Here is a 26721-nt window from a genome sequence, read left to right as displayed (position 1 = left end):
GTAGATGAGTTGCTGGAGCGTCTAGGCATGGCTCATTTTATGACGACACTGGATTTAATGAAGGGGTACTGGCAGATACCCCTGACCCTGGAATCCAGAGATAGAACAGCATTTTCGACTCCTTTCTGGTTGTATCAATTTAGGACCATGCCCTTTGGGTTGCACGGAGCACCAACCACTTTCCAGTGGATGATGGATCGCATTTTGCGGCCCCATCAGCAGTACGCCACTGCTTACATAGATGATGTGGTTATCCACAGTGAGGATTGGCCGAAAGGTAGCGGCAGTGCTGCAATCTTTGCGGTAAGCTGGGCTCACTGCTAACCCAAAAAAATGTGCCATTGGGAAGAGTGATTCGGAGTATTTGGGGTATCGAGTAGGGAGTGGCCAGATCACACCGCTTATTGCTAAGGTGAAAGCCTTGGCTGACTGTCCGGTCCCTACGACCAAAACCCAGATGCACTCTTTCTTGGGTCTAGCGGGCTATTATAGGAAGTTTATCCCGAGCTTCGCCATGCTTACTTCTCCCTTGACAGACCTCACCTGGAAGACTGCCCCAAATACGGTTCAGTGGACGGAGCCGTGCCAGAGAGCCTTTCTCGCTCTGAAGCAAAGGCTGTGTAGCAAGCCAGTGCTGTGCAGTCCTGATTTCAGTAGGAGGTTCACCCTGCAGACGGATGCGTCACAGACAGGTCTCGAGACAGTGTTGTCTCATGAGGTGCATGGAAGCGAGCACATGGTCCTGTATATCAGCAGGAAGCTCCGTCCCCGCGAGAAAAACTATAGTATCATCGAGAAAGAGTGTCTCGCAGTAAAATGGGCAGTCAAGTCACTCCGGTACTACCTCCTGGGGCGACACTTCGCCCTGATTACAGATCATGCCACCTTAACATGGCTTCACCAGATGAAGGATAACAACGCCAGAATCACACCGTGGTACTTCGCCCTGCAGCCCTATGCCTTCAGGGTAGTCCACCGAGCAGGGAAACTGCGTCAAAACGCAGATTTTTTTCTCTTGGGAAGGCATGGGGGTGAAATTCTTTTTATTTTTTAAAATAATTTTTCATTTTATTTTTCACAAATTTCGTTTAATTTAGTTTTATTAAAGATACTTGTCTACTCTGTGTCTGTATCTGTATGTGTAATTCCTAGCCTGCATGTGGTGCCTCCTGTGTCTCCTGTGTAATTGGCAGCTGTTTGTCTGTGCCCATTGGTCCTGGTGTGCAGCTGAGGACCAATGGGATAAGTGTAATCTCCGGTACCTGATTAGCATAAAGGGGTGGAGCTAAATTAGTAAGTGGTTGTGGCTGCTGTACTGAAAGCTGGTTTTGTTCTTGTATGCAGTGAAGCAGTCAGAGCAGTGGTCTCTGAGAGGGTGCTACAGCTAGCGTCCTGAATAAAATAATTGAACTTGAATCAAGCGTGTCTTCTCCTTTCTTCTGCCTGCCTGTGAAACGTTACAGTATAGCATACATCATCTTTTAACTACTACATATTTTTTATTAAACATTATCCGCTTTTTATTTTTTTTTTACATTTTGACATAAACAGACCTCGCACAGAAAAATAATTTAGTTACCATAATTTCTCATTAGCGGCAGTAATGGTAACGTACAGTCCCCACTTTTCAATTAACTGCCTATTTACAGTAAATACTGCCCATGCCCTCTATATAAATACAACAAGATAAAATTCAAAATATATATTTACACTGCCCTACTATTGTGGGGCTGTCATAATAATTGCACATACAGCATTCAACCCATTAAAAAAAATATAGGAATTTTATTTCATATAGGAATTTTATTTTATTTCAATCCCATTTCACTGAAGCAGGACGCTGTGGCGGAGTGTCCCGTCCCTAGGTATATAAATATATATGTGCGCTGTTTAAATTATTATTTGTATTATTATTGTTTGCGGTACGGACGAAAAGCCGCCACCATTATTTGTTATTGTTTTGTATTTTTTATTTTAAATGCCTTGTGAGGATGCGTGACTGTCAGCTACTGATTGTTTAACTAGCTGACAGTCACGCAGACTTGGTAGACCCGTACAGAATGTGACCGAGGGATAATATAATAATTGATAGTTAGTTAGTTCCTCGGTCACTGTAGCAGGGCGGTAGAAAGCCCTGCTGTTTAAATGTATTGTTTATTTATTTTTAGAACGGGGTACCCCTCGGCCCCTGTGCAGTGTATTGTTTTGCATTTGTTTTGTTTTAGTATTATTATTATTATTATTATTATTATTATTATTATTATTATTATTTTTGTTATTTAGTAATATATATTGCGGCGTAGCCGTGCGTTGTTTTGTTTATTGTATTTATATATGACGGCGAAGCGTCGTGTTTGTTTTTGTTTATTTAAATCGTGTTCTGGCAGAGGCGAGATTGGTGCTCGTTCTTTGCCAAGAATAATTAAAAAACCTCATGCAGAAGGTGGCCATCTCCCGAATTAATTAGATGATTTGTTGCTGATTGGGAGATGGTCACCTGTATATAAACCTGCAGCTCTCTACCCTCAGGGAAGGTGTTCTAGAGGACAGAACGAGAACGAGAACGAGAACGAGAACGAGAGAGTAACGAACAGTGAAGTCAACTGCCCAGCCTGACCTTAGGTCTGTTTTGGTTTGTGTTTGTGATTTGTTTTTGTTAAATTATTTATTTTGCTCTGTGAGCAGTGTTTTTGTTTGAAACTTTTATTTATTTTTGTATTATTTAAAATAAACGGCGCACGCTGCATTCTTCTTTTTGACTGCAGTATCTGTCGTTGTTTTCTTCTTTCCTGACTCTGGCCTGACGTCACCACAACGTCATTCTGTCATAGTCACAAATTATAAAAGACCTGTTGTTTGGCTGCACTCGGTGAAGGGGGTTCAGAGTGGAGAATGAGTGTGGAGAGGAGGTAATATTAGTAAACATAGAGAAATAAGAATTGCTAAACTTGCTGGTTTATTAACCAGCATGATACTTGTTAGTGTTTATTATTTGTTTGGCCAACGTGCCCTTTTCTTTTGTGTAGTTGTGTTTTGTTTAAATCTTTTGTTTTATTATTTAAATAAAATAACTGAACGCCGTAGCGTTTCAGTTTTGCCCTGCCAGTACCTGCTTGTGTGTGTTCCTTTCTGGTCTGACGTCACGACTGCAGCCATCCTGTTCACAGATGTATACAACAAGTTTGGGGTTTCTCAGTATTTAAACACGAAGCAAAGCAGATTAATTCATTCCAATTCATTCAAAATGCTCCAGTGCAAAGTTTGCAAACACATTCATATTTGTAGCTATAACAAATCATGTACAGTTCACAAAAACTGCTTCCATTAAATTATGAGCTCTTTGTTTTTCGGTTGTCAGTCTTAACATTATCTTTTAACCAGCTAAACAGAATGTATGCATGTGACAAGGAACCCCGCCCCCTATGTATAGATGCATTTGTGCACTATTATTGTTATTGATTTGTAAATATCACAGTGTAAAGCCTGTGTGTTATTATTTGCAGGGCAGACGAAAAGCCGCTGCCATTATTGTTAATGTTTTGTGTGTTTGAGTACCTTTCGTGAGAACGCGTGGCTGATCAGCTAAATGATTATTGAATCAGCTGACAGCCACACAGATTTATTAAACTCGTGCAAATTATAGCCGGGGGGGGGGGGGGGGGGGGTAATAGAATAATTGATAGCTAGATAACCCCTTGGCTTGTAAACTATAAGAACTTACCGCTTTGCAGACAGGGGGGAGAGTGTTACAGGCGGAATGTAAAACATGAGTCAAAGGAATTCTTATCACTAAAGAGATATAACAATTGCCATGTAGGCTGGCTTTGCTACCAGACTACTGCTTGTATATATTTTGTATTCTGTGTTTGTTTACTTTGGCCATCGTGCCCTTTTGATTTGTTTGTTTATTTGAAAGTCTTTATTATTATGTTGTTAAATAAAAGCTGAGGGCCATTGCGTCTCAGTTTCACCCTGCAATTGCCTTGTGTGTTTGCAATTACTTCCTGGTCTGACGTCACCCTGTGGCAAAGTGGCTGCTGATTATAAACAGGTGCAGAGGTGATGCAGTGCAGTAATAATCTCAGACAATTGTAATCCGGTGGGGAAAGATTTATTTTGTTTTATAATCCGGGTCTGGTGACCAAATAATAAGCTCTGGTAATACACAGCAATATGTAAAACACAGAGTACAGAAAACAGGGATTGCAGCCCTAAATAATAAAGACACGTTATCTGCCCCACAATAATACTCACCACGATCACCCGTCCCGGTGCGTGCAGTAGTGCTCGTAGTAGGTGATAACAATTTATTATAGTTCGTGACAGTTTTAGTGCAATGGTGATCCGGTTTTGTGCTGGCCCTTGGCGACAACTCCGGATTCGTGTTTAGCCGTCTAGTGATAACAAAAACACAGACAGTTACTAAACAGATACGAACAAACAAACAAAACACTCACGAATATTTTTCAGTACACTCTCTCTGCATCTCACACGGTCCTTCCAGTCTCTCAATAAAAACCAAGCAAAGGAAGAGATTTCGATTCTCCGGCCCCTTTATGCTATCATGCATGACCCCTTGGTAAACGATTGCAGCTGACTCTATTGCCTGCAGCTGCTACCTCATTTACCTTCCAGGTCAATAAGTTCCTGCAACGGAGTCTCGCCTTCTTCCAGGCTGACCAACTTCCCGACCCAGGAAATGAACTGTCAGGCCAACCTGTCCAAAGCCTTTCCCTTTAGCTACTTAGCGCCCTCACAGGTCGGGAGGGAGATTTACAACCAGAACTCATTATATTTCTGTCACATACCCCTACAGCTGTCCTTTCACAATGCAGTAAGGGTTTATCATTCAAATATTTGCAACAACTTATCAACAATCACTATATTATTTAAGTTTTTCTGATTTTACCCCCTTTCCTGGTGAATTTTACCTTTGTTGCTGGTGTTGTAGGAAATAAATTGATCGTGCAAGCGCAGTAAGGCGGGGCTACAGTTTGATTAAAGGGGAGGTTCACTACATGGCTTTTTATTTTTACCTGGCCGTTTTATTTACTAGACTGTATATGTCAGTGCGTGTTTGTGCCACTGTCTTTTTGTATGAAATTTAAAATGTGTGATCGACGACTATTTCTATGGTAAACTGTTTTAAACCTCTGTCTTTCTATGTTTCTATAACATCGATGTCAATCTGATGCAGTTTATGTGCGATCGCGGATATTTATTTATATATTAAATTATTTTACACGTCAAAATGTTGTCAATCTTTAATCAAAATTAAAATGTTTCAGTAATATAAATGACATGCTGCATCCATAATATTATTACCGTACATATGTGTATATCTACATGATTTTAAATCGTGATAATTCACTTTAATTCAATATACTGTATCTCTTTCTCATTATATGTCTTATTGGTTGTTGCACTACAGGGAGTTACCATTTTAAAATGATGCTGATATAGAGTAGCCTACATATACTGTACGATCTCTCTCACAACACAAAATCTTGGTTGGTTTTGAACTACAGGTATTTACCACGGTTTAGCAAAGACATTAACTCTTTAGTTTTTAATTAATTAATGTATTGTTTCTTCCAAATCTTGTAATTGAAATACATGCACTATGATAACCTCCTGTCTCCTGTTCGTTTTCTGTCCTAATTATACAAAGTACTGTATGTAAAAATAAATGAAAGAACAAATATAAAATAATAATACTGTATAAGCAAAGTTTTTCAAGTACATCATGTGATTGATGTGCACCGTGGCCTAGTTAGTAATCGCAGCATGGAGCTTAATTTTTTCCATGATTGAAACTCATGCTTTAACTTTTGGACAATCGCTCGCATACCTGCTGTCCATACTGTAGTGCTTCCCAAAACAAAAACACCTCCAGAAATGCAAAATAACGTCAATACGTAACACATTTTGCTAGTTAATATTTGTTACACAAACAGAAATACACAATCAGAAATGTATACAATTCATTTTAAATTATTATTTGCTGCTAATATATATTACAGCGATATTCACATTCCCTTATCTAGCGTAATACTGTCGAATATATCCGATCTACATGTTAATGTAAATTATACGTACAAAAGTAATTTTAAATTTTGCATTTCTGTTAGGCTAATATATTGGATCTAAAGCGATATTCACATCATCTTATCTAGCAGCATACTGCCGAATAAATCCGATCTACTAATTGATATAAATTATACTTACAAAATTAATTTTAAATTATTTATTGTTCATTAATATATCCGATCAACTTATTTCCTGGCTCGATCTACTTATTTCCTAGCTTAGGCTCGTTTACATTAGAAACAATGGAACCTCCCCTTTAAATTCTAGAGCTTGATCAACTTATTTCCCGATCAATTTATTTCCTGGGACACCGGTACTGCCTGCAGATATAACACTGTGACGGGTTGCCCTGTCCCTGTGCGTATTTCTGTGTTTTATGTTATATGTGGTGTGTTAATGTTGGCGTATATGTATTGGTGCACGGGATATAACGTGGGGCTATGTAGCACGAGTGTTGTTAAAATGTCTAATTGTCTAATTAGGCACAGGGATTGCACAATCACTCCACGTGCAGATTAATGTGGGTATTAGTATGGAAACACAGGGAGCACAATTAGTTCACCTGCAGATGTACCGAGATCCCAGTTGAATAATTGATTAGCAATCGAGTCTTGGTACAGTTGCATAAAAGAAGCAGTGTTTCACTCACTCAGGGTTGGGTGTTCGGTGAGTGGAGAACAGGGGAGAGAGAGAGAGGAGAAATAAATTATAAAATAATTATTTGATTTGCACATTTTCAGGACACAATCAAACTCCAGATAAGTGCTTTTGAGCAGTAAAAGAAAGAACCCGTCACTTCAATTCTTAGATTCTATAAAACAATGAAAAGCTGCAACAAACACAGATTTTTGTCAGAAAATGTTCTGAAATTAAACAACAAGAAATGGTATAAACACTGACAGAAGTCCTAATAATTCATCATCTACACTTTAATGCCAGCTGCCAAAACTTAAGTATCGACCAGGTGGAGCAACAGCTATATTGTGCAAGAGCATAACTCTTTCATTTTAACTGGACTTTACCAGGGATTTATAGGGGATAAAGGTGATCACTCTTTTTATTGTGGATTTGTTTCATAGGATATAGTTTTGAAGGTGACATTTAGGATCTTCAACTGCTGCCATAAAATGCTGATTATATAACTCTTTGGGTTACAGAAAATTGGGTAAGCTAATTTCAAGGGCTAAAGAACCATTTTACAGAATGTAAAAAATAAAAGAGAGAAATGATTGTAGGATACAACGGCTTTAAATACTTGTTTTATAAATTAGTATATTTACTTTTCCCAGCAATTTGTGAACCCTGTTTTCTATTCACAGAAAGCTAAGATCTACAGTAGTATTTTGTTCAGCCTTTTAATTGTTTCTGCTTCTTCTCATTCAGAGCTGAAAACAACAGGAAACTAGCAACTGCTTGCACCTCATATACTCATTTAGATATTGTGGATTATTCACACTACAACAACCCAGTGGAGGCTCGTCGGAGGAAGCAGAGGAGGCACTGCCTACTCGACCTTTTTAAAATAAGTTCTTATTTATCTATTTATTTAATTTATTTATCTATCAATTTATTTACTTATATGTAATATGCAACATATTTATTTTATGCAGAGGCAGCCACCTGATCCAAATTTTCCACTCAGTCACTGCTGTACATTCAGAGGAGGCGAATGCTCTCTTGCCTCCTCTATAGTTATGATTAGCACATCTATAAGCCAATCATATTCTTCCATTTCTTCAGATGGCTAGCATAAAGATGTCTAAAATAACAGCCAAAGGCAGCTTGCTATGGAAGGCCATCCGGGTCAAAAACACATACCTAGTACACATATTGATTTGGACCAATCATAATACATAAAATAGTATGTGTTCTAAATACATGTAAATTAACTACGCCTTTTTTACATAGGAGCTGGCCATTTTACAGTAGTTCCTAGTCATGCTGATGTAAAATACAGCGACTAGAGTTTTCTTCTATCGTTCAAATATAGATTTGTTGAGTTCTGGGATTGTCACAGTTTTCAGCCCAGATATTTTTGTCCTGGTCGGAAATTGTAAAACGTTTCCGGTTTTGCCATTGAACATTTTTACCGTACAAAACTATAGCAGTATGATTGTGTTAACGCCAGCGTGGTTCAAATCAGGTCTAACTTCAATTTTAATATGGCCAGTAGATTTGACCGTCAAGTCACCACGTTGGTGACTAAGTATTTACAGGATATACAACTGAACTTCGGTTCTGTAATAAAGGCTTTCTGCTCCACTGTCAGAATCTGCACCACCCTGTTGATCGCGCAGAGTGGCTTGGAGGCGTCCCCGGGCGGTGGCTTGCGGGCGTCCTCGGGGGGTGGCTTGCGGGCGTCCCCGGACCTTGGCTTGGAGGCGTCCCCGGACCTTGGCTTGGAGGCGTCCCCGGGCGGTGTCTTGGAGGCGTCTCTGGGCGGTGGCTTGCGGGTGTCCTCGGGCGGTGGTTTGGAGGCGTCCCCGGGCGATGGTGAACCGGCGTCTCCAATTACAGTTTTACATTGGTTGCCTGTAAAAGTAAATAATTTATTTAGTACATCCTTGTAAATGTTTAACAGCAATGTGGTAATCATGCTTTTTTGCATTTCTTGCTGTATAGCATGCATTTCTTGTGCTTTACCACAGTTAGCCGTAGAAGGTTTTCAAGGAATAAGAACGTTCTACCTTTAAATCTGCCTTTGGGGAATGTAAACAGACTAGGACTTTTTTAAAAACATTTCATTGAATGTGATTATGATATAATGAATACGCTAATCTCCTATAACTTGTCAACCCCACCAGGGAAGCATTGCAGACAGAACTGATGGCATTAGTAATCTGGGAAGACAACAACATCAAGTCAAATGGGCAGTGCAATGTATTCACATAGTGTATCACTAGAGGGCCACTTAACAAGATCCAGAACAAGAAACAGTCCTGCACAGTTTCTAACTGCATCTGCCTGCAAAGTCTAACAACAACACCATCTTGTGGTCATATTATCTCATTGTCAGCCTGTCTCTGCACTTACTTGGACTGTACTAGTGTAACCTATACCTACATTTTTTGTGTCTGCTATAGTTTTGAGTCTAAAATCCACAGGATACATCTTTGTAAGTAAAAATACAAGTTAGAAATCTTTGGTGACAAAGGAGTTCATATGAACCCCCAAGATACACAAACCAATCACTTAAATAGCATGTGTTACAATAAATTGGGCATTCCACTGACAACTTACTTAACAATGTCTTAACAACTGTACAATGCTCAAGCCCTTTTAACCTTTTTTTGTCTTATTAACATACACACACTCATTAATTTCCCCCCCCCCTAACTTTGGCCATCAGATGCAGCTGTGAAAATCTTGTGTCATGGGCATGGCACTATATTACAGTGCAGAGGCTGGGTGAGAACTAGCAATCACACAATTCCCCAAGCCAGCAGATCAAGAATTAAAAAGAGACTGACGTCTCAATAATACTGTTTCAGATTAAATAGTATAATCATGTGTAACCAAAATAAGGAAATCATGCCTCATTTTAAAGCACACATTCCATTTAAGCAGCTGTTATTATTTTAAAGGTATATTAACCAAGGCTTTAAATAACATTCTTATTGTGGTTGGTGTTAACATGCATGCTTACACCTCACTTAACGCTAAACAGGGTCTGTGAAAAGTTTGTATTTTACAGTTGAAAGAGCCCTAGTTCAGTCTTACAATCACATACTATGGAGCTTATAGGGAACTACGATATGTGAGGTCATGTGGGGCCGCATTACCTGATACACAGGAACTGGGAGGAGTAAAACGCGTATTTCCCTTGAAATGAATAGCAGTGTGCAGGACAAATGGAATTTGTCTAAATCATGGTAAAAACAATGTAACATTTCCAGCATTTGATGTGTAAAGCAAAACAAATATATCAAAAGCAAAAAAACAAAATGAAACAGTGGTATCATATTAATGCAATGATTTTAAAGACTGGGTTAATACCCTTAGAAATACCGTGCTTGACTCTGTTTAGCTTCTGTGATCTAAAGTAATTTAGTGATTAGGTCAACTGAAATTCACAAGTCTTCCCAGTCCCCCCTAGTCAGTTTCTTTCTCCATTACTAATGTACCTCACGACTGCTAGGAAGCAGAGCACCTCTTCTGCCTCCTTCTACTCAGCAGCCATGAGCAGACTAACTGCCTCCCTTAAATACCCTGCACCTGGTCCTAATTTGACAATATTAACCAGGTGCAGGGGATAATTGATAATAAAACAATTAACAAATTAAATTCAACGATAAAGCAAAACAATTAAACAATAAACCAAAACAATTAAACTAAACAAATGTGCATTCCACACATGTTTTTCTTCAGGTAGGCTTTAATCCCCTCCCTGCTGTCTCACACATCCCCCCCCTTGTCTTTTCAAGACACCGGCCATTCGACGGCCACCTCCTCCCCTAAAACACAACCACCCACCCTCGAGTCCATCAATATCTCTTTTCGCCCTCTTCCACGGGCGGACTTGAGGGTGGGCCGGTCCACGTTCCGGCCCCGCCAGGTAGGGACCGTGTACCTGCGACGTGGGACCCCACCGGTTTGTCAGGGGCGACCAGAGCGACAACCGGGGCGCACTGGAGGTTGCAGCAGCGGGCAGAGGTCTGCAGCTGGGGCCCGGTACAGCGATGTCCAATCACCCAGGGGGAGCGAAGTAGTGACCAGGGGGAGCTCAAGCGACGTCTGGGAGTAGCGCAGCGACGTCTTGGTGCTTGGGAGGAGCGGAGCAGGGAGCCAGGTGCCAAACTGTGACCGGTTCTGCAGACTCCTGGGCTCCAGGTCTAGCGAAGGGAGGTCCAGGCCAACCGGCAGGGTGTCCAGGAGCGAGGGGCGTGGGACCGCACACAGCGGCACCGGACTGGACCGCAGGGGTGGTGGTCGGGGCTGTGGTGTAGACGGGCTCTTCACCTCCTCCCCCTCTAACTCGGGCCACAGCAGCTCCTCCCCCTCTAGCTCTGGCTCGGGCGGCGGCAGCTCCACCCCCTCTAGCTCTGGCTCGGGCAGCTCCTCTCCCTCTGGCTCGGGCGACGGCAGCTCCTCCCCCTCTGGCTCGGGCGCGGCAGCTCCTCCCCCTCTGGCTCTGGCTCGGGTGGCGGCAGCTCCTCCCCCTTTGGCTCGGGCGACGGCAGCTCCTCCCCCTCTGGCTCGGGCGACGGCAGCTCCTCCCCCTCTGGCTCGGGCGACGGCAGCTCCTCCCCCTCTGGCTCGGGCGACGGCAGCTCCTCCCCCTCTGGCTCGGGCGGAGGCAGCTCCTCCCCCTCTGGCTCGGGCGACGGCAGCTCCTCCCCCTCTGGCTCGGGCGACGGCAGCTCCTCCCCCTCTGGCTCGGGCGACGGCAGCTCCTCCCCCTCTGGCTCGGGCGACGGCAGCTCCTCCCCCTCTGGCTCCGGCGACGGCAGCTCCTCCCCCTCTGGCTCGGGCGACGGCAGCTCCTCCCCCTCTGGCTCGGGCGACGGCAGCTCCTCCCCCTCTGGCTCCGGCGACGGCAGCTCCTCCCCCTCTGGCTCGGGCGACGGCAGCTCCTCCCCCTCTGGCTCGGGCGACGGCAGCTCCTGCCCCTCTGGCTCGGGCGACGGCAGCTCCTCCCCCTCTGGCTCGGGCGACGGCAGTTCCTCCCCCTCTGGCTCGGGCGACGGCAGCTCCTCCCCCTCGGGCGACGGCAGCTCCACCCCCTCTGGCTCTCGGGGTGGCAGCTCCTCCCCCTCTGGCTCTCGGGGCGGCAGCTCCTCCCCCTCTGGCTCTCGGGGCGGCAGCTCCTCCCCCTCTGGCTCTCGGGACAGCAGCTCCACCCCCTCTCGCTCGGGTGCTGGCCACACCATTTTCTCCAGCACCTGGTGCAGCACCAGACCCAGGTGTGACACGGGGAACTCCAGTTCCCGTGTAGGCAACCCCAACTCTTGCCTCCATTGCTGGTTGCACTCCCTCTGCTTACAAGTCGCCTCCCCCATCTCTGTCGTGGATTTTTCCAAAGTCCTTATCAGTTCCGCAATATCCATTTTTTTTTTCCTTGGGTCGTAGGGGCGCCCACACTTCTGACACCAAATGTAAAAGAATCGCTGCCACATGGGTTCGTTGCCCCTTTAAAAATATGACCCAACACACTGGAATGGATTTTTATGCGCTGATGCGCTATTTTTAATTCACACAAAATAAAATAAACACGAAATAAACACCTAGCTCCGATTTTGGAGCGCTGACTACACAGGTTATTCCCTGACTAACTCGCAGGACGGCTAAGCCGTTTCCCCGCCAGACACAACAAACAAAAACCACACAGGTTTAATACAGCATACTCTTTACCTCACGACTGCTAGGAAGCAGAGCACCTCTTCTGCCTCCTTCTACTCAGCAGCCATGAGCAGACTAACTGCCTCCCTTAAATACCCTGCACCTGGTCCTAATTTGACAATATTTACCAGGTGCAGGGGATAATTAATAATAAAACAATTAACAAATTAAATTAAACCAAAACAATTAAACTAAACAAATGTGCATTCCGCACATGTTTTTCTTCAGGGAGGCTTTAACCCCCTCCCTGCTGTCTCACAATATATATATATATATATATATATATATATATATATATATAGTGGCTCTTGAAAGTATTCACCCCACTTGGACTTTTCCACATTTTATTGTGTTACAACATGGAATCAAAATGGATTTAATTAGGAGTTTTTGCCACTGATCAACACAAAAAAAGTCCATAATGTCAAAGTGAAAAATAAAATCTACAAATTGTTCTAAATTAATTACAAATATAAAACAGAAAATAATTGATTGCATAAGTATTCACCCCCTTTGCTATGACACACCTAAATAAGCTCTGGTGCAACCAATTGTCTTTAGAAGACACATAATTAGTTGAATGGAGTCCACCTGTTTGCAATTAAGGTGTTTCACATGATTTCAGGTTAAATACACCTGTCTCTGGGAGGTCCCACAGTTGGTTAGTACATTTCCTAACAAAAACTACATCATGGAGACGAAGGAACATTCAAAGCAAATCCAGAATAAGGTTCTTCAAAAGCACCAATCAGGGGTAGGATATAAGAACATTTCCAAGGCATTGAATATCCCCCGGAGCACAGTAAAGTCCATTATTAAGAAATGGAGAGAATATGGCACAACTGTGAATCTGTCTAGAACAGGCTATCCTCAAAAACTGAGTATGCGGAAGAGAAGGGCACCAAGGGAGGCCACCAAGAGGCCTATGGCAACAAGTCTTCCACGGCTGAGCTGGGAGACACTGTGCATACGGCAACAATAGCCCGGGTGCTTCACAAAACTGGCCTTTCTGGGAGAGTGGCAAAAAGAAAGCCACAAAAAACTCACATCAAATCCCGGCTACAGTTTGCCAGAAGGCATGTGGGAGACTCTGAGACCAAGTGGAAGAAGATTCTATTATTATTATTATTATTATTATTACTATTACTATTATTTATTTATTTATTTATTTATTTATTTATTTATTTATTTATTTATTTATTAGCAGACGCCCTTATCCAGGGCAACTTACAGTCGTAAACAAATACATTTCAAGAATCACAGTACAAGTAATGATACAATTAAGAGCAAGATAAATACAATGACTTTGGTTCAAGCAAGTACAAGTGTGACAAAATACGATTCAATAATACAGCAGATAACAGTGTCAGTGATAGTTACATCAGGATATAATTAAATACAAAATACTACAGATTAAATAACACTTGGCAGATTACAGTACTCTAAAGTACAGGATTAAATGCAGTAAAATAGGGGGTAGATAAGAGCAAGTAAAGCGCATTTAAGGGAGGGTGATAAGTGTCCCAGGGGAAAAACAGAGGAGTTCTACAGGTGCTTTCTGAAGAGGTGAGTCTTGAGGAGGCGCCGGAATGTGGTCAGGGACTGGGCAGTCCTGACATCTGTAGGAAGGTCATTCCACCACTGCAGGTCGAGGGTGGAGAAGGAGCAGGCTCTTCTAGTGCAGGCGGAGCGGAGAGGTCAAGTGGGGGTGTAGGCAAAGATGAGGGTCTAGAGGTAGCTGGGTGCAGTCTGGTCAAGGCATCTGTAGGCTAGTACAAGAGTCTTGAACTGGATGCGAGCGGTGATCGGGAGCCAGTGGAGTGAGTGGAGTAGTGGAGTTGCGTGGGAGAAGCGAGGCACAGCGAACACCAGGCGATCAGCGGAGTTCTGGATGAGCTGGAGCGGACAGGTGGCAGACCAAGGGAGGCCAGCCAGGAGGGAGTTGCAGTCGTCAAGGCGGGAGAGTACCAAGGCCTGGACCAGGAGCTGGGTGGCGTAGTTAGTGAGGAAGGGTCGGATTCTTCGGGTGTTGCTCAGGAAGAATCGGCAAGTGCGTGCTAGAGTGGAGATGTGCTGGTGAGACCAAAATAGAGTCTTTTGGCCTCAATGCTAAGCGCTATGTTTAGCGCAAGCCTAACACCGCACATCATCCTGAGAACATCATCCCTACTGTGAAGCATGATGGTGGCAGCGTCATGCTATGGGGATGCTTCTCTGCGTCAGAGCCTGGAAAGCTTGTGAAGATAGAGGGCAAAATGGATGCAGCAAAGTACAGAGAAATCCTGTAGGAAAACCTGCTGAAGTCTGCAAGAGACCTAGGACCTGGGAGAAGATTCATCTTCCAGCAGGACAATGATCCCAAACATACAGCCAAAGCCACACTGGAGTGGCTTAAAAACAAAAAGGTCAATGTCCTGGAGTGGCCCAGTCAAAGCCCAGACCTCAATCCAATTGAGAATATGTGGAAAGAGTTGAAAATTGCTGTAACCAAAGGTCACCATCCAAATTGACGGAGCTTGAGCAATTTTGCAAAGAAGAATGGGCAAAAATTGCTGTGTCCAGATGTGCAAAGCTGGTAGAGACTTATCCAAATAGACTCATGGCTGTAATTGCTGCCAAAGATGTCTCTACCAAATATTGACTCAAGGGGGTGAATACTTATGCAATCAATTATTTTCTGTTTTGTATTTGTAATTAATTTAGAACAATTTGTAGATTTTATTTTTCACTTTGACATTATGGACTTTTTTGTGTTGATTGGTGGCAAAAACTCCTAATTAAATCCATTTTGATTCCATGTTGTAACACAATAAAATGTGGAAAAGTCCAAGGGGGGTGAATACTTTTGAGAGCCACTATATACAGCTCTGGAAAAAATTAAGAGACCACTGCAAAATTATCAGTTTCTCTGGTTTTACTATTTATAGGTATGTGTTTGGGTAAAATGAACATTTTTGTTTTATTCTATAAACTACTGACAACATTTCTCCCAAATTCCAAATAAAAAATATTGTCATTTAGAGCATTTATTTGCAGAAAATGACAACTGGTCAAAATAACAAAAAAGATGCAGTGTTGTCAGACCTCGAATAATGCAAAGAAAATAAGTTCATATTCATTTTTAAACAACACAATACTAATGTTTTAGCTTAGGAAAATCAATATTTGGTGGAATAACCCTGATCTTCAAGCACAGCTTTCATGCGTCTTGGCATGCTCTCCACCAGTCTTTCACATTGATGTTGGGTGACTTTATGCCACTCCTGGCGCAAAAATTCAAGCAGCTCAGCTTTGTTTGATGGCTTGTGACCATCCATCTTCCTCTTGATCACATTCCAGAGGTTTTCAATGGGGTTCAGGTCTGGAGATTGGGCTGGCCATGACAGGGTCTTGATCTGGTGGTCCTCCATCCAGACTTTGATTGACCTGGATGTGTGGCATGGAGCATTGTCCTGCTGGAAAAACCAATCCTCAGAGTTAGGGAACATTGTCAGAGCAGAAGGAAGCAAGTTTTCTTCCAGGACAACCTTGTACTTTCAGAGTTTTCATTGGAAGGTGTGCTATGTAGTTAAACACAGGTTTTATTGTTTTACATTTTAAAGGAATTAGTTGTGGAAAATTACTGTGGTGACCTGTATCATTTATTGATTCCTGTGTAGTGTGATGGGAGAGAGAGGCCTTTCCACTGACAACAGACATCGCGGAAAATAGCATCAATTCTTCTGGGAACATGTTAATGTTCCTTATTTAACATCCTTTCTTATTTACAGATACATACAGGTATGTTATTTTGTTAGAGTCAATATATGAAAGACGTCTACAAAACTGTAATGCTATTTTTAATATAACGTTGTTATTGAGTTATAACAAATTTAGTGAAAGCCTACTTTGGAGATTTGCAATTTAGTTTTTCAACTTCAGAATTCAGCACTACATGGCAATGCCTAGAAGTTGGAATAATGGCAGGATGCACCATTTCTCCACTGACTTTTATCATGGCAATGGAAGTAATCATTAGGGCATCAAAATGGGTAGTGGGAGGAGAGCGCTTGGCTTCAGGAATGCGACTACCACCAATTCGAGCATACATGGATGACATGACAACAGTAGCCTGCACTAATCGGTTATTGGGCAAATTAACCAATAACATTGAGGGCTCCCGAGTGGCGCATCCAGTAAAGGCGCTCCTCGCAGGATGTGCCCTATAGCCTGGAGATCGCTGGTTCGAATCCAGGCTATGTCACAGCTGACCGTGACCGAGAGTCCCTAGGGGGCGGCGCACAATTGGCTGAGCGCTGCCCGGGTAGGGAGGGCTTAGGAATCCACGGCTCACCGCGCATCAGCGACCCCTGTGGCCGATAGGGCGCCTGTGGCTCTGCAGCGGAGCCGCCAGATCTGTGTTGTCCTCCGGCACTATAGGTCTGGTGGCGTTGCTGTGGATCTGCAGTGCGAAAAATGACGGCTTGGAAGGAGCACGTTTCGGAGGACGCGTGTTTCAGCCTCCGTTTCCTGAGTCGGCGGGGGGGTTGCGAGCGGTGAGCCGGGGATACAGATAATAATTGGGCATGCTAAATTTGGGTGAAAATCGGGGTAAAAATAATTGGCGACGACTAAATTAAAAAAAAAAAAAAACCAATAACATTGAATGGGCATGAATGCAATTCAAGCCCACTAAATCAAGGAGCATCTCTATAATTAAAGGTAAGGTAGTAGATAAAATGTTCTACATTAATGGTGAGGCAATATCAACAGTGTCTGAGAAGCCAGTGAAAAGTCTTGGGAGATGGTACGACGGGGATCTAAAGGACACAGTTTGCGTGGGAGAAGTTAGATAACAAGCAGTGGAAGGGTTGAAGAGCATAGACAGCAGTGCTTTACCAGTCATACTAAAACTCTGGTGCTTTCAGTTTGGTCTACTGCCGAGGCTGCTGTGGCCACTGACTGTGTACAAGGTTTCTTTGGAAGCTTTAATCAGTTCATACATCAGGAAATGGTTGGGAGTTTCACCTGCCTCAGCAGAGTGGGACTTTATGGTAAAGGAATACTGCAGCTACAAGTCTCCGCTCTAACTGAGGAGTTTAAGTGCGCCAAGGTCCGACTGGAAATGACATTCGAATTGGTGATATCATGGGGCAAGTTCAGCATGGAAGAGGGGGTCTTGGTCTCAGTTCAGCTCCTCCTACATGGCACAATGCAGCCCCAGCTCAACGGAGGAAGCTGGTAGTCAATGAGGTGCAAAAGCAGGAGGAGAGGATGAGGTGCGTAAAGGCCATTTCCCAGGTCAAGCAGGGAGAATAGATGAGATGGGAGAGTGTGGAACAACGCAAGATTGGCTGGCAAGACCTATGGTCAATGGAACAGAGCAGGATCAGTTTCCTCATCAGGTCAACATATAATGTTCTCCCATCACCACAGAACCTAAACCTCTGGGTAGGAGAGGATCCCTCATGTCCTTTGTGTTCATCACCTGCAATATTAAGGCACATTTTAACAGGATGTAAGGTGGCTCTTAGCCAAGGATGGTTTACTTGGCGCCATGACCAGAGCATTGGAAAACGAGCGTAACATGACCAATAAGTTGCCACCAGTTCCATCAACACATTACACACAAAAGACAACATTCCTTCGCCCAGGAGAGCAACCACCAAGAAAAGGTGTTAAAACCAAGCCTTGCCCAGGACAATTGGATGCTGCTGGCAGATGTTGGTCAATGGCTTATTTTTCCGCCGGAGATTGCCACTACTAACCTTTGACCAGATATTGTCTTGTGGTCTGGATCAGAACGCCTTGTTCACCTGGTAGAGTTAACAGTGCCATGGGAGGATGCTGTAGATGAGGCGTATGAGAGGAAGAAACTGCGGTATGCTCAACTAGCCACTGAAGCGGAACAGCGAGGATGGAGAGTCCGGGTTTACCCAGTGGAGGTGGGTTGTCGAGGATTTGTGGCACACTATACAACCCGTTTCTCAGAGACGTCAGATTCAGTGGCCAAGAGTTGCGTCGCACAGTGAACTTATCTGAAGCAGCAGAGAGGAGCAGCAACTGGCTGTGGTTGAGACTGAAAGATTCTGGTTGGGGATCTCAAGCACAACAGAAAGAAAGAAACACTGATGTACGGGTAAGTAAGCTGGGCTGAGTTCAGTGGGGGACGGAGGGGGGTGATGCTGGGACGCCAGAGTCACCGTCGAGCCCTCTTGAGGTGTTGTGGGCTAGTCGACGAAACACAGAGGATGGAAGGTGCCCACTTGAAGATCCCAGAGATGTACCCTACTTAGCTCAATCCAGACGGTTGTCATGCTGATGCGCTGGGGAGACCGCACTGTGGTTGATCCCCGGAGCCAGCATCACAGCCGTTGTGTGTGCTGATGCGCTAGGGAGGCAAATAAGCTGATCCCTGGAGCCAGCATTACACTTCAGTCATCAACACCAGGCAGAAGGATATCTACATCATCATATGGAAGGAAATGCAAATGGATGGAGACACAGATGGATCACATTAGTTTACTCTAAAGCTATGTCTTAGTTGGTGCTTATCTTGGCGAGAGCCGAGTTCAAATCAATACGAAGTTTTAACATCTACTCTCATGTAATGGAAATCATGTATTAGAAAACTGACTCTCTTTTTTTTACTATTGAAAATTATATTTTTTATATATTTTTTTAAAACGGGGTTAATTAGTTGATATGTTCAGTTAATCATTAACATTTTACAAGAGTTGTATAGCAACTATCTTTTTTGCTGCTTCAGTTCTTAACATAAATAAACCACTACATTTTCAAAAATTAACTTTATACTATTTTAATATTTTGAGCGATATATTTTTGAAATGTTTTGTTATTGTAGGGGGTGCCTATTTCCATGTAAATGCTGCAACATCAATAAATGAAACCTGCATAATAGTATGGGATGCATTTTCTGACGAATATGCAAAATTTGATATACAGCATGCTATCGATATATAACATGCTATCGGGATGCATTTTCTGACGTTACAGGCTCAAAGTGGGGTGTTCATAACTTTGAGGTTCTACTGTAATGTACTTACTGTAAAACGTAATTATTAAGCTGGCAAAAGACAGCTCTGGTTTGTTTTATATGTTATTATTATTATTATTATTATTATTATTATTATTATTATTATATTTTTTAAATTATGCAAAATCTCAGTTTTCCAGCCTGAATTGAATTGACCTTTATTGGAATTTATCCATGTAGAAAACCAAATTAGAAAACAAAGAGAATGAAGGAATGGATTTTCTTAACTCCACCTTTCCATCATTTTACCTTAGATTTGTATGTCATTTGTTTATTTTTGGCTTAGACTTTCACATACAAATATATATTAATTATAAAGAGCAGCAAACACTAAATGTATTTAACTAATTTTGTCTGTTTAAAATTTTCATGGCAAGATATCAAAAATCTCTATGTTACTATTGAGGGTTTTGCCAATGGGAAACACGTCATACAGCTTCAGTATAATCTCTGCGAGCCCACCTTTGAGAAGTTACGTTTTTTTGTGGGAAAAAAACGAGGAGGTATGTGAATGTATTCATTTTGAATGTAGTGCTTGTAAAACTGAGCGCAGTGGCATATAGCACAGAGTAAAGCCAAGCCCTGAATACCCAAACACTAAGCATGCTTCACCATTCAAAGCTCTAAGAACTCATTTCAGTTAGGTCCAAGAGCAAAATTCTGTCAGGGTTTATGAGAGTGTCAGTTGAAATCAGCAAGCTTATTCACTTGTGAATTGACCCAGATTAAAACCATGAATATCTATACCTTCCAAGTTTCACGTCAAAAAGACAGTTGCTGGAAGAACTCAGCACCAAAGATCCCGGGGTCACGCAATATAAGAAAGTTGGATTTCTGATTTTAGATAAATTGTTTATCAGTGTATCTCACACTATCAATTGAATTGACTTAAGGAGTAAGTCGCGGAGTTCCGAAAAATATAGCGTTATACGTCCCCACGTGTTGCTACTACTGTTTAAATAACGTACCTGTATTTTTTCTCTTCATTGTTAACACCCTGACAACTGTTTTACCGCTCTTTTCAAAATATCTGCTCTAATGCACTGGGGTTTGAGATCTGTCCTCTAAATCTCTGTAGGAAGAGGGATTTAAAAAAAAAAAAACATAACAACAAGTGCTCTGGCTTTTCTGTTCCGTACCACATCATGGATCGATATTGCTGTGTTACCTGACAATGTGGACAATAATCCTTACACTATCAGTGCACTAGAGTGGACATTTTGAAAACAGCTTTGAAACAGACTTCATAGTTAGAAGTGTATAAAGTCAGGGTGTTAACAATTAAATGAAAAATTCCAGGTATGTTATTTAAACAGTAGTAGCAACACGTGGGAGCGTATAACGCTATAGTTTTTGAAAATTTGGAAGGTATAAAAATCATTCATGATCAAAAATACAGTATGCATTCTATAGCAATAACAAGACCATCCTAGAACGATGCAGTTACTTATTATGTCATTGTATATAGACATAAACTAGTCTCCAGTCTGCTAAAACTAAAGATGGTAGATCAAATCATTTTTCCTAAACTATAAAAATAAAACAACATATATATTTCAAGTTAGTAAAATTTGCTACATGCTTAAACAAAAACAATTCCAGTGATTCATTCTAACAAGGTGTGACAGGATGGCTGGGTGGACAGAGACTCGGAGACAGTAAAGCTGAAGTTTAAGCGCTGCCGCGCATTTTTAATAAACACAAAATAAAAAGGTTTAACAAAAACAATCACGAACCACAAAAATGAAAAACACAAAACCCTCACCCAAGCAGTGCTATCACGGTGAGTTCTTTTTAAACAAACATTTCAGGCCCCTGTGTCTCTCTCCCAGGCTCCCTTATATACCATGTGGCCAGGGTTGATTGAGAAGTAATAATTCAATCAACACCTGGCTACATTCTGCACATGTATTTGGCAGGGATAGGAATTAACCCTATTCCTGCCAACCACCACCACAAACACACCCAAGACAACCAGGGCTGGAATCTTAATTTCCAGCCCTGCCATATCTAACACACACTTCCATATTTACACATTCAGGGCTTCTGCCCTGCCACACAAGGCATATTTCCTTGAATGACACTTCATTTTACATTTCAGAGACCATTTATTATGAGGGCGCAGTTAAAATACCATTGCCAGTCATTCCTTGGCTAAGTGTAAGCAATGTGTGTTACCATGGTTACTGTGGTGGATTTTAGGTGCCAAAAAGGCATTAATTCAATTTTGAAATAGTCTATAACAAAACACATTCTGGCATATATTATTGCTTAACACTGTACACTTACTGAGACAGCACATCACTGACAACTGTTTTGTTTTGTTTTTTCTTTCCACAGGGGCGTTTTGACATTACCTTGCTGCTGCTGAATCAAAATCAGTTTGGTATTGTGTGTGCCAATGTCACTATCATCAAAACATAAGACCATAAGACTGCATGCAAGCTAGACTGAAATTCTGATACAGCCAGAATAACAATGTCATTATTTTAACCACACAAAAATGCAATCATTTTTCAACCGATTACAATTTAGTGCCTAAAAAGCTCACTGACAAAACTTTCAAAATACAAAAAACATATTTCTTATTTTACATGGAATCTAGTAAACCAGCATTGTAAAGTAATTTTGTTAATATAATTTTGACTTTTAATGAGTGACAGAATTATTTTATTGAAAGAAACCAAATCAGTTTGGCAGTTGGCGTTACCAGAGGATATTTAACTAAATGGCTTGTTTTATCGATTTAAAAATAACAAGAAATAATCTTCAATTTTACACTGGGGTTAATTCAATCCAGGTGAAGACTTGGATGTTTACATAAACAGACAGATTTGTATCAATGAGTTACTGGTGAACTATGAGGCTTATATGTTTACATTACAAAGGGGAAAATATACCCTGAAGACATTGAGAAAAACTTTGACAAAGAATTTTATTATAGAAAATTGAATGTTCTTCATTTTATGATGTTTGCTATCATTCTGTATAGTTTTAGGTATGATTACTTGTTTGCTTTTTTTGTATTTGTTTTTTATACAGTAAGTGTGTTAAGATTCTTTCACCTGAGTTCAGGAGCTGATCTTCAGGTCTAGTTGCCGGCTGTAGATACATGTAACTTGGTCTGTCAACGTGTCATCAATTGATTTTCAGTCCACCTGAATGTTAAGGGGGATACAGTGGTGAGGTGACATACAAACTGGGCATTTCGAAAACTGGGTAGAAAAATGGATGATCAAAAAAAATAAAAAAATGTATTGGAGACAAACTATTAGGCTGTCCCACATGTTCAGCATTCACCTTCACTTCAGATTCATACTTAGATCGATCCCTTCTTACAACTGCATGTTATTAAAATATATAAGCTTTTAATCAGGGATACATGTACAACCCCTTCAAATAAAATGCCATTTCTGATCTATTTTGAGTTTCTTTTATAACGCTTCAGTCTCATACTTTGAGGCACAGTAAAGGTACAAAAAAAAAGATAGCAGATGGTTCCTGTCACAAGAAGCGTAACTACTGTCAAACTAAATCAATCTTGAAGGTGTGCTTTCTGTAAAGCTCACTGGCACACTGTAGCAAATATATACTGACACGTATAGTATGCATTGTTAGCCCATTCATCAAGTAAATATCATTGTTGCGTATAGGGAATCCAATGCTGGAAAATGCACGCAGCGATGTTTTCATTAATTGCACAATACTTTCTTGTGGTTAATATCATTCAGTTTTGGTATTGTTACAGTACTGTATATTATATACACTATTTAAAGGTAAAAGGTTGTAGGAGGTTTTTTGATTGGGAAAGTCATTAAAACAATTTCATTTAGTTTGAGTTTTTACTTTACATATTGTTACATAGGTTGGCAGAAAATCACCTTACTAGTATGTCAATTCTGATGTGTTCACATTGGGTACAGTCCATTTAAATTCATACAAACAAATTATACAAGAGGGTCCAATTCAGTTGTTCAATAAAGACCAGACTAAGCTACATTTTTCACAAATGTCGCACGTATTTGTTAAGGAGAACTACTTTGGTAGTAGACTATTAAGATTACTAAGTATTTAACAGTGCAGTAGTGGTAATGGTAATGAAAATTATAATAATATAATAAATATATAATATAATATAAATAAAAACCATAAAGCCTTACTTTGAGGTTAGACTCCCAGCACTTGTTAGTTGCTGTGCTGCTTGCTACAGGTTCTGGAGTCACAGAAAGCACATCCCCTCTTCGGGAGCTACATGTAATATGCCAGGTAGACAATGTTCTAAAATCCAAACACAAGAAGTTATCCTTAATCACTAATCCTGCAGATAAAGCCCTTGCTTTATATGTTTGAGCAGCTTTTGAAATGAGTCTGAGTGTGAAAATGAGTCTGAAGAAATTGCACTTCTAATAGTTTTTATGGCAGATTAAAAGCACTGCCATTCAAATATTGCAAATCATTTGAGGGTGGTAATGTACTGGGCTTTACTTCTTAACACAGGAATTATTCCAGCAAGTTTTCAGATCTTTGGAAAACGGCTGGTCTCAAAGGACAGATTAAACAGAGTGGTCAAAGGGGAAATCAAATAGATTTGGCAGATGTGGGTTAGTATCATCACATCCTCCAGCTTTTCATATTCATTGTGTTCAGCTGTTTCAGAACTTTCTAATGGGGTATATGTGGGACATTAAAACCATTCATATTATTGTTTCTATTATTTGAATATATCAATAATTAATTACTTGTTTTTGGCAAAACAAAAGGGAACAATAAAGGTATACTATAAAATATTTATTTTACCTTTACCTTTAGCATTGCATGCCGAATCAGAATCAGTGAGACATCATTACAGATGATCTTTCTTTTATTTCACTGCTGAGAAAGGGTTAGGAAGGAAAACTGTATGGGATAGCTCACCTCACCTCATCCCAGTTCAACAACTCCTACTGGACAGCAGCCCAACAAAACCAGACAGAGGAGGAACATTTGAATTGGCATTTCAAAATTTGGGTGGAAAAACAAAAATGATTGATGAAAAATGTAAAAATAAGTTGTGAAATTCTAAGGTTTGTAACTTTAACTTGGAATGTTCACGTTTAAAAAAATTACTCAAGAGGAATGCTTTGAAAATATGCCTTTTAAATTGTAAATGAACAAATCTATCAAACTATCCACCTAAAAAGTATTCATTTTTTTGAATTATTAGGCATACCCCATTGTTTCCGTTATCTTTAATGAAATGAATGACCCAAAAATATTGCTACCTGTCAGGAGTTCAGTTTTCCACATTGTATATTATAGTACACTAGAATGTATCTATACAGATTGTTGTGGGTGTGACACTATCCCTATGGTGTAGTCTGGCTACTGGTCAAATTAGTTACATTATTCTTATCTCATCTCAATCTTGTTGACTAAATCAACCAACATCTACTATTTAAAGGAACCTGGTATCAAGCATGTTGGGGTAACATTTAAATCTATAACAACCCATTTCACTAAAGAAATATTTGACTGCTTCTTTCACTGCTGCTATTGGCTGTGTGCTGTCGTGTATGTTCAGCCTGTCGGAAGCTCTATGCCATTAATCAGATTAGGTCTAGATTTTATGATAATTCAAAATTTAGTTATATAATATGGCTCCTCTGTGTTGCAATAATAACTTCAGACTCAAGTGTGTGAAATGTGACCTTCAAGTTAGAACTCCGCCTAATTTTGCATTTATTTATTTTTTGACATTTACAAGCATTGTTTCCTCCACTAATATAATCCCTCTTTGTTTTGAAACTAGAGAATGTAAATTAAATCTGTATTTATTTTTTATGCATGAACTGTAAAACTGCCTTTTACTGTTATTTCCTAACTAGAGATTTTAGCCCCATGTCAGGTAAGCAGACTACTTGACTTTTAACTCTATGTTCCATCAGAGAATGAATACAGTGGCTGTTGAAATAACCATGTTTTGTACACCTGGCATAAGAACATAAGAAAGTTTACAAAAGAGAGGAGGCCATTTGGCCCATCTTGCTCGTTTGGTTGTTAGTAGCTTATTGATCCCATAATCTCATAAAGCAGCTTCTTGAAGGATCCCAGGGTGTCAGCTTCAACAACATTACTGGGGAGTTGGTTCTCTGTGTAAAAAAGTGCCTCCTATTTTTTTGTTCTGAATGCCCCTTTATCTAATCTCCATTTGTGACCCCTGGTCCTTGTTTCTTTTTTCAGGTCGAAAAAGTCCCCTGGGTCGACATTGTCAATACCTTTTAGAATTTAGAATGCTTGGCTCAGATCACCGCGTAGTCTTCTTTGTTCAAGACTGAATAGATTCAATTCTATTAGCCTGTCTGCATATGACATGCCTTTTAAACCAGGAATAATTCTGGTCGCTCTTCTTTGCACTCTTTCTAGAGCAGCAATATCCTTTTTGTAACGAGGTGACCAGAACTGAACACAATATTCTAGATGAGGTCTTACTAATGCATTGTAAAGTTTTAACATTACTTCCCTTGATTTAAATTCAACACTTTTCACACTATATCCAAGCATCTTAGCCTTTTTTATAGCTTCTCCACATTGTCTAGATGAAGACATTTGTGAGTCAACATAAACTCCTAGATCTTTTTCATAGATGTCAACAATAGGCATTTCAAGTGATTATAGGAAACACAATAATTTAACTATATAAGTTTCAATATGTAGTTTTAAAGAAACACACAATCATGCATTTTCATTTTAAAACTATCTGGTACTTCCTTCCAGGAAATCTGTTACACTTTCACTGCGTCATTTCACCTCAGTTGTGTCTTCTGAGTCAAGCATTTTATTGGCTGCAAAGCATGTCAGTCATTGGGTAAATCAGTTGATTAGTTACTGACAGTAAAGACCATCTGACAACAGAGACTTCTTTAACCTAGTGTAGTACCAAAACCAAACATAGCTTTTTTAAAACTACACATTTGAGACTTGTATAGTAAATGAATGTGAATGGCGTAGAACATGTATGGAATCATTCTGTTAGCTACACTCACTTTAAAGAACAAAGGCACCCACTTATTTTTGTTTCCAACTGTTCATTAACAGGGCAATATCAGTTTTATTTGGAAATTCAGGCAGTGTTCAGATGGGTTATGGAGACATGCCTTTGCTGGCCCATTTGAACAGCACAAGGATAAAGGGCATTCTGCCAATCACTCAGGCATCTGTTAAATTTGATTGGCTGGGTTCCCTGGTTTAATCCCTGTATCTTTAGGGATTTGGAGAGA

General features: G+C 40.9%; 1 long non-coding RNA gene across 1 annotated transcript; it reads right to left on the bottom strand.

Annotated features, from left to right (window-relative positions):
* Nucleotides 1–4109: 4109 nt before the first annotated feature.
* Nucleotides 4110–26105, bottom strand: LOC117399398 (uncharacterized). Its single transcript, XR_009328485.1, has 3 exons — nucleotides 23626–26105; nucleotides 22531–22623; nucleotides 4110–8622 (listed from the first exon to the last, which is right to left on the bottom strand). It is a non-coding gene; the product is annotated as an uncharacterized LOC117399398 (long non-coding RNA).
* Nucleotides 26106–26721: the final 616 nt, after the last annotated feature.

The sequence above is a fragment of the Acipenser ruthenus genome, chromosome 4 (assembly GCF_902713425.1).
Source record: "Acipenser ruthenus chromosome 4, fAciRut3.2 maternal haplotype, whole genome shotgun sequence".
Lineage (NCBI taxonomy): Eukaryota > Metazoa > Chordata > Actinopteri > Acipenseriformes > Acipenseridae > Acipenser > Acipenser ruthenus.
Note: the sequence above shows the minus strand (reverse complement) of the source record. Positions and strands in the feature narration are given on the sequence as shown.